We start from the raw sequence: 8,224 nt of genomic DNA on the forward strand, positions 1-8,224 counted from the left end.
CGGACAGGAACTTCTGCTAACAGGGAGCGTGAGTGGTGGAGAATGACAAGACAGGAGGCGGGGGGATCTGTGATAGCTGGCCCTACAGGGAAAATAAGATCTAACCACAAAGTCCCTGCCTGGCAGGCCACCGCTCATTTAGACTGAAGTGTGCATGATACCTTCCAGAGTACACAGAAGGTTCCAGAAAGAAGGTAAAGGAGGAGGAAGAATAGCAAAGGGCCTGGGAAATCTTTCCCAGACATACTCAGAGGACTCTGGAAGATGCCCTTCATTTTCTTTTTCTTTTTTTGTAATTTAAAGGTTTTTTTTTTTCTTTTTTTTAAATTTATTTTTTATTAAGGTATTATATATGTACATATCTTACCAATCCCCTCTGATGCCCTTCATTTTCATTCTCTACCATTCATGCCTTTTAGTTCAACCAAGTGGAGGTTTTTTTTTTGTTGTTGTTGTTTTTTTTTTTTTTTTTTTTTTTTTTTCCTGCCTAGACTGTTTTTTAAAGGAATGACTTTTTTTCTTTTAAATTGTGATAAAAAATGCATAATATGAAAGTTACCATTTTAGCCACTTTTAAAAATTCTGGAATATAAAGTCTTTTATTTTTATTTAAAAAAGGCTTTTGTGTTAATCCTCACCTAAGGATATTTTCCTCCATTGATTTTTAGAGCGAGTGGAAGAGACAGGAAGACACACAGAGAGAACATCGATGTGAGAGAGAGAGACATTGATTGGTTGCCTCCAGCACACACTCCGACCAGGGCTGGGGATTGAGCCTGCAACTCCATGCTCTCAACTGGAGTCAAACCTGGGACCTTCAGTCCTCGGGCTGATGCTCTTACCACTTGTCAGCTTTAATTTAAAGCTCTTTTAAATTAAAATATACGTGATATATAATATATTAGTTTCAAGTGTACAACATAGTGAGATTTCACATTTATATGCCTTACAAAGTGATCACCACAAAAATTCCACTATATATCTGCCACCAAACAAAATTATTATGATACTAGAGGCCCGGTGCACAAAATTTGTGCATGGGTAGGGTCCCTAGGTTTGGCTGGAGATCAGGGCTGATCAGGGCCTTCTTTCATTCTGTATTGGCCTCTGGTAGTCAGTGTACGTCATAGAGGGCAGTCAAACTCGCAGTTGGTCAAACTCCCGAGGGGACAATTTGCTTATTGGCCTTTTATTATATGGGATTATTGGCTGTATTTCCTATGTTGTACTTTTCATCCCCATGACTTCCTTATATGATAACTACAAGTTTGCACCTCGTAATCCCCTCCACCTTTTTGCCCATACTCCCATCACCCAACCCTCTGACAACTATCAGTTTTTCTGTATCTTATGAGTCTGTTTGTTTTTGTTCATTTGTTTAGTTCTTTTAGATTCCACACATAAGTAAAATGATATGGTGTTTGTCTTTCTCTGATTTATTTCACTTAGTATAATACCTATTCATGTTGTTACAATTGGCAGGATTCCATTCCTTTACATGATTAATATTCAAGTGTGCCTTTGTGTACACACACACACACATACACACACACACACACACACACACACATACATATATATCTGCTTCTGCTTTGTCCATTCATATATTGATGAACACCTAGGCTGTTTCTGTATTTTGGCTATCCTATATAATAAAAGTCCAGTGACCAAATGGTGGAACTACCACTTGACCAGTCGCTATGCCAAGTACTGACCACCAGGGGGCAGATGCTCAATGCAGGAGCTACCCCATGGTGGTCAGTGTGCTTCCACAGTGGGAGCACCACTCTGCTGACTGGGATGAGTGGCTCTCCCACAACAGGCCAATTCCTGTAGGCCATACCCCTAACCAGTGCACAAATCCTATGCACGGGGCCTCTAGTCCTGTATAATGAAAGGCTAATATGCAAATTGTCCCCTCTGTGAGGCAAGAAAACCCCCACTCCATCCAGAGGGAATGAGCAGTCCCAAAGAGATCTTGGTGCTATTCTTTGGTGCTATGATCTGAATGTCTCCCCCACATCCATGTGTTGAAATCCTAGTGCCCCAATGTGATGGTATTTGGAGGTACAGCCTCTGAGAGTGCTCAGGTCACGAGGGAGGAGCCCTTGTGAATGGGATTAGTGCCATTATAGAAGAGACCCCAGAGAGCTCTCTGTCCAATTGTGCCATGTGAGGACAGAGGAAGTCTGCCTCCCAGAAGTCACCTTGACCTCTGACTTCCAACCTCCAGCACTGTGACTGGAAAGTGCCTGATGTTTGTAAATTGCCCAGCCTGTGGAATGTGTTTATGGGAGCCTGATGGCCTAGAGCAGTGGTCGGCAAATTGCAGCTCTAGAGCCACATGCATCTCTTTGGCCCCTGAGTGTGGCTTTTTTGTCTTTACAAAATACCACGGCCTGGGTGAGTCTATGTTGAAGAAGTGGCATTAGAAGAAGTTTAAGTTTTAAAAATTTGGCTCTCAAAAGAAATTTCAATCATTGTGCTGTTGATATTTGGCTCTGTTGACTAATAAGTTTGCTGCCCACTGACCTAGGTAAAGGTTCCCATGGTTAGGAATTGTGCCGAAGAGTGCTTTGTTTTGCAAATAATTATAATAACCACTTGGGTTTTAGTTGGGGCCTATTAACAAAGAACCCATTTCCCCAGATTACTTAGCCTGTCTCTGTCTCAGTTTCCTCATCTGTTAAATGAGGTTGATAGCTGAAACCGGTTTGGCTCAGTGGATAGAGTATTGCGGACTGAAAGGTCCCAGGTTCGATTCCGGTCAGGGGCACGTACTTTGGTTGAGGCACATCCTCAGTAAGGGAGGGGGTGTGCAGAAGGAAGCTGATCAATGTCTCTCTCATCAATGTTTCTAAATCTCTATCCCACTACCTTCCTCTCTGTAAAAAATAAATAAAATATATTTTAAAAAATGAGGTTTATCGATTCTCGGCCTTTTGGCTAAGATCAAATGTAGTAAAAATGAGGTTGATAATAGCACCTAACATGATGGACTCATGGCAAGATTCTGATGACTCATTTTACCTAAATGCTTTCCGTAGCAAATGTGATATAAATATTTGCTGTTATTAACATCATGAAATCCAAAACTTCTCCCTCTGAATTCTGAGTCTTATCAAAGAATACACTCCTGTTTGGATTTCCATTGTCAGTTACCCCTCATTAGCCTCAAAGCTCCAGGAGGGAAGAGACATCACCCCCATGTCTAGCACCTGTGTCCTCAACACACTGCCCAGTGTCCAGCACAGGGTAAGTGTAAATAATAAATACATTAAAAAAAAAAATACACTCCTAATGGAAGACTTTCCAGAATACAGTAGGCCAGAGAACATGTGTCTCTCTCTCATGATAATAGTCAATGTTCTCATCATTACTATTAATTAGGAAGATCGGTGGGAAATTTTAGGTTGTTGAAGGTCTTCCAGGTGTGTGTCTGACTCTTTAACTCAGTTCAATCATATGTGGCAAGCTTAAGCACAGATGAGATGGCCTTTTCCAAAAGGGGTGACAAAACAGAGAGGAAATCCCAGCCAGGGAGCGTCAACTTATGAACCAGGAGGTCATGGTTGGATTCCTGGTTGGGGCACATGCACGGGTTGTGGGCTTGATCCTCAGTGGGATCATGCAGAAGGCACCCAATCAATGATTCTCTCTCATCATTGATGTTTCTATCTCCCTCTCGCTTTCTCTCTGAAATTAAAGAAGTAAAATGGGAAGGAAGACATAATACGTTGGATCTGCTCTCCACAGAAGGAGGAACTTTCAAATACTTTTGGTTATTCAACAACTGCCAATAGTTTTTTCCATTCCTGCATTTATTCTGGCATATGAGGAACCTTGTGAGTGTCTTACTCAATGCTCAGAATTATTGCTGCTTCTGACATGCAGACACTGATATAAAAGGTGACCTGGAATGGCCGAGGTGGCTGTTGTCAAGCTCAATCTACACCTTCCAGCTGCTGCCCAAGTCCTGAAAAGTGTCACCAGGGGTCACACTGAGGAAAGAGGAGGATGTCGGTGGGGTGTGCTTGGAGGGCAGATAATTGGGGGCAGGTGCAGGGGTACATTACTGAAACAGGCCAAGGGTTCTCCTTTGCGCTTCCTCAGGGCCTTTCATAATCCCCTGAGTTTTACGCAGCTGTTGTGGGACCAGAACCCTGACCTGTTTGCACACCAGCACGTTGAATTTGTGGAGATGTGAGGGTCACCTGATTGGCCCAGGAGGGAGGCTGAGCAAGGTGGGTGACATAATCCCGACAGAAGAGAGGAAAGTCACCTTCACCTCATCCCTCATTTTCCGTAGACCATTGGTTCTCAACTCAGTGACATATGGCAACACCTGGCAACGTTTTGGGAGGTCACAACTGGGGCATCTAGGAGGTAGAGACCAGAGATGCTGTAAAGGACCTTACGATGCTCAGGACTCCCTCCCCATAAAGAATTATCCAGCCCCACATGTCAACAGTGCAAAAGCTGATAAATCCTTCTGCAAACACATTGTCTATAGTTTCTAGTGAGATACCCATGTACTTGGCAGGGACTTTGGGGACGACAACATACTCTCCTCCAGTGCCTTGAGCTTCTAATTATTTTTGTTCTTTTCTTTTTTTCCTTTTTTAAAAATCTTTATTGTTCATATTATTACAGATGTTCCTCTCCCCACCCCTCCATTGCTCCCCTCCACCAGGTTCCCACCCCACCCTCTGCCCTTTCCCCACCCATCATTGTCCTCATCCATAGGTATACAGTTTATGTTCAGTCTTTTCCCATATCCCCATCTCCCCTTTTCCCTGAGAATTATCAGTTCACTCCCCTTCCATACCTCTGATTCTATTATATTCACCAGTTAATATTGGTCATCAGATTTCTAAAAAAAATTTTTTGGTTTTTAGATTCACTTGTTGATAGTTACGGATTTGTTGTTCATGGTTTTTATCTTTATTTACTTTCTCTTCCAAAAGAACCCCCTTCAGCAATTCATATAATTCTGGTTTGGTGGTGATGAACTCCTTTAGCTTTTTTTATTGGTGAAGCTCTTTATCTGGCCTTTGATTCTGAGTGATAGCTTTGTTGGGTAGATTATTTTTGGCTGTAGGTTCTTACTATTCATCACCTTGAATATTTCTTGCCATTCCTGTCTGGCCAGCATGGTTTCTGTTGAGAAATCAGCTGACAATCGTATAGGTGTTCCTTTATAGGTAACTACCTGCTTTGCTCTTGCTGCTTTTATTTATTTTTAATTTTTTATATATTTTATTGGTTTTGTACACAGAGGAAGAGAGAGAGATAGAGAGTTAGAAACATCGATCAGCTGCCTCTTGCACACCCCCTACTGGGGATATGCCCGCAACCAAGATACATGCCCTTGACCGGAATTGAACCAGGGACCTTTCAGTCCCCAAGCTGACTCTCTATCCATTGCGCCAAACTGGTTTCAGCTCTTGCTGCTTTTAATATTCTTTCTTTGTCTTTTATTCTTGGAATTTTATTTATGATTTGTCTTGGCATGGTCTTCTTTAGATTCCTTTTGTTTGGAGTTCTGTGTGCTTCCTGGACTTGTAAATCTAATTCTTTTACCAGGTGGGGGAAATTTTCTGTCACTATTTCTTTCTGTATGTTTACGATATCTTGCTCTCTCTCATCTTCTGGGACCCCCATAATTCTGATGTTGATTCGCTTGAAGTTGTCCCAGAGTTTTCTTACATTATCTTCAACTTTCTGGATTCTCTTGCCTTCTTGCTTCTGTGGAGGAGTGCCTTCTGGCTCTTTATGTTCCAAATCTTTGACTTGATTCTTGTGATCTTACATTCTGTTTTTAGGACTCTGTATAATATTTTTTATTTCAGACAATGTATTCTTTATTTCTTGTTGATCTCTTATTATTTCTTCTTGATCCCTTATTATTTCTAGTTGATCCCTTTTCATATTCTCATAGGTCTTGTTTATTTTATTGGCCTTTTTTAGGAGATTCTTAAACAACCTTATAAGTGTGGTTTTGAACTCTATATCCAGTGGCTTTTTGTCCTCCATTTCTTTCATTTGTGATCTTTTGTCTTGGCATTTTTGCAGCTTCCTTGATGGGGCGTAGTTTCAGAGTGGAGCTTACAGCCTTGGCTTCCATCAGCCAAGCCCTATGCGGCTCCTGAGTCTCAGTGTTTCTAGGGTCCTTCAGTACTCGCTGCAAGCACCTCTGAGAGTGAGGTGCCCTCGAGTTTCGCCTGCTACCAAACAGTCTAGTCTCTCCCCCAATGAGCCTGGAACTGGGATTCAGTTCAATTGGAAGTGGTGTTGGAAGTGGGGTTTAGAGCAGTCTGGAGCTTTTGTCTCCTTCCCGCTAGGGCAATCTAGCATCAGAGTCAACAGTCTGTCCTCTACGCGCAATGTGCTCACCTCTGGGGGCTCTGCTTTTCGCCGCTCCCCTGGGATTCCACCTCACAGCCCAGCTCCCTCTGTTTGAGCCTGATCCTCAGGGTCTGGCCTAGAACTGGAGTTCAGCACTGTCAGGTCTGGGGTTCAGCACAGTCCAGAGCTTTTATCTCCTTCCCGTTAGGGTAGGGGTGTCGAACTCAATCAGAGAAGGGGCCAAAATCTAAAATCCAGCCTAAATCGCGGGCCGAATGGTTTACTGAACAGTCATAAACTGTCATTGTGATGGAAACGCAGCGGAGTGCAGTGATGACAGCGCGGTGCTGGCCACATTGCAAGGCCTGGCGGGACGGATTTGGCCCGCGGGCCTTGTGTTTGACACATGTGCGTTAGGGAATGTCAGCCAGGCACTCAGCTGCCCCCTCCTCTCAGGCTCCAACCTCTCCGCTCAAGCCCCGTGTCTCCGTACTTTAGGCTTTTACAGCTCCTCTGCTCTTCCTTCTGGTTTTCTCCTTGCTTCTCATTGTAGAATTTTCAGTCAGTTGACTTTCCTGTAGTTCTGGGTAATGTCAATTTTATATTTTAGTTGTATTTTATTGAAATTGTTTTGTGCGGCTGCGGTTAGGTGTTTACCTGTGCAGCCATCTTGGATCCTCCCACCTATAATTATTTTAAATGTGAGTCCCAAACCAGTGGCTGTTCAGGAAATATTTGTCACCTCACTTGGCACCATCCATCTTCAAGGTCACTCATGTGTTTCTCTCCCTTCATTCTGAAGTTGAATCTGTCTCCACAGTTTCCCAGTTATTCATTGCTTCTGAACTTGAGTGAGTTCAATGCTGCCTCTGGTTCTGAAGAAAGCGGGGCGCAGTAGGCGGGGAGGGATGAGTGCACAGGAGGAGTTGTGGTGACTAGCAGCCCGCTTCCTGGTGGTGCTCTGAGAAGGAAGCCAAGCCTGGTGAGGTAGAGAAGTGAGGGCCCTGAGGCGGGAGCTGGGGTATAGAGGAAATATGTGGTGGGACGGTTATGAGGAAACTGTGAGCTCCCTGCGGCCACTCCTTTTGAAGCACGAACTGAAGGAGGGGCACTCCTGGGATCTCAGGTCCATTTTCTTCTATTTTGTTAACTCCAAGGTATGGACAAGACAACCGCGGCTGATGAAGCAATGAGTGCCACAGCGCAGAGCTAGCAACATCAGAATGTGGCTCCAGCCACACTCCGCTACTCACAGGTGTGACCTCGTGCAGTTCAAGTAACTTCTTCTAGCTTTAGTTTGCTTATCTATAAAAAATAAAACCCATGCTTCCTCTATTCTAACCTCTCCATGCAGTAGGGTTACAAAACAGCATGTGGCTATGGGGAAGATGAAATGTTGATTATGTGAGTAGGCACTCAGCACACACTAGTTGGGTTCTTACTATTTTGTCCTCAGAAGCAGTACAGAAAATGGGCGAGATACTCCATTTAGCCTGGAACCACAGCTGCATCTGATGTAAGAGAATTCTGTCCTGCTGTGCTATCCTGGGTTCTCCAGAGAAATATTACCAATCAGCATGTGTCATATATATATGTACACACACACACACACACACACACACACACACACATATATACTAGAGACCCAGTGCACAAAATTCATGCACAGGGGAGGTGTCCCTCAGCCCAGCTGCACCCTCTCCAATCTGGGATCACTCTCACAATTCAGGACTTCTGGCTCCCAACTGCTCACCTGCCTGCCTTCCTGATTGCCCCCTAACTGCTTCTGCCTGCCAACTTGATCACTCCCTAACCACTCCCATGCCAGCCTGATTGATGTCTAACTGCTCCCCTAACAGCCTGTTTGCCCCTAACT

This window comes from Pipistrellus kuhlii, unplaced genomic scaffold (genome assembly GCF_014108245.1).
Source record: "Pipistrellus kuhlii isolate mPipKuh1 unplaced genomic scaffold, mPipKuh1.p scaffold_m20_p_3, whole genome shotgun sequence".
Classification (NCBI taxonomy): domain Eukaryota; kingdom Metazoa; phylum Chordata; class Mammalia; order Chiroptera; family Vespertilionidae; genus Pipistrellus; species Pipistrellus kuhlii.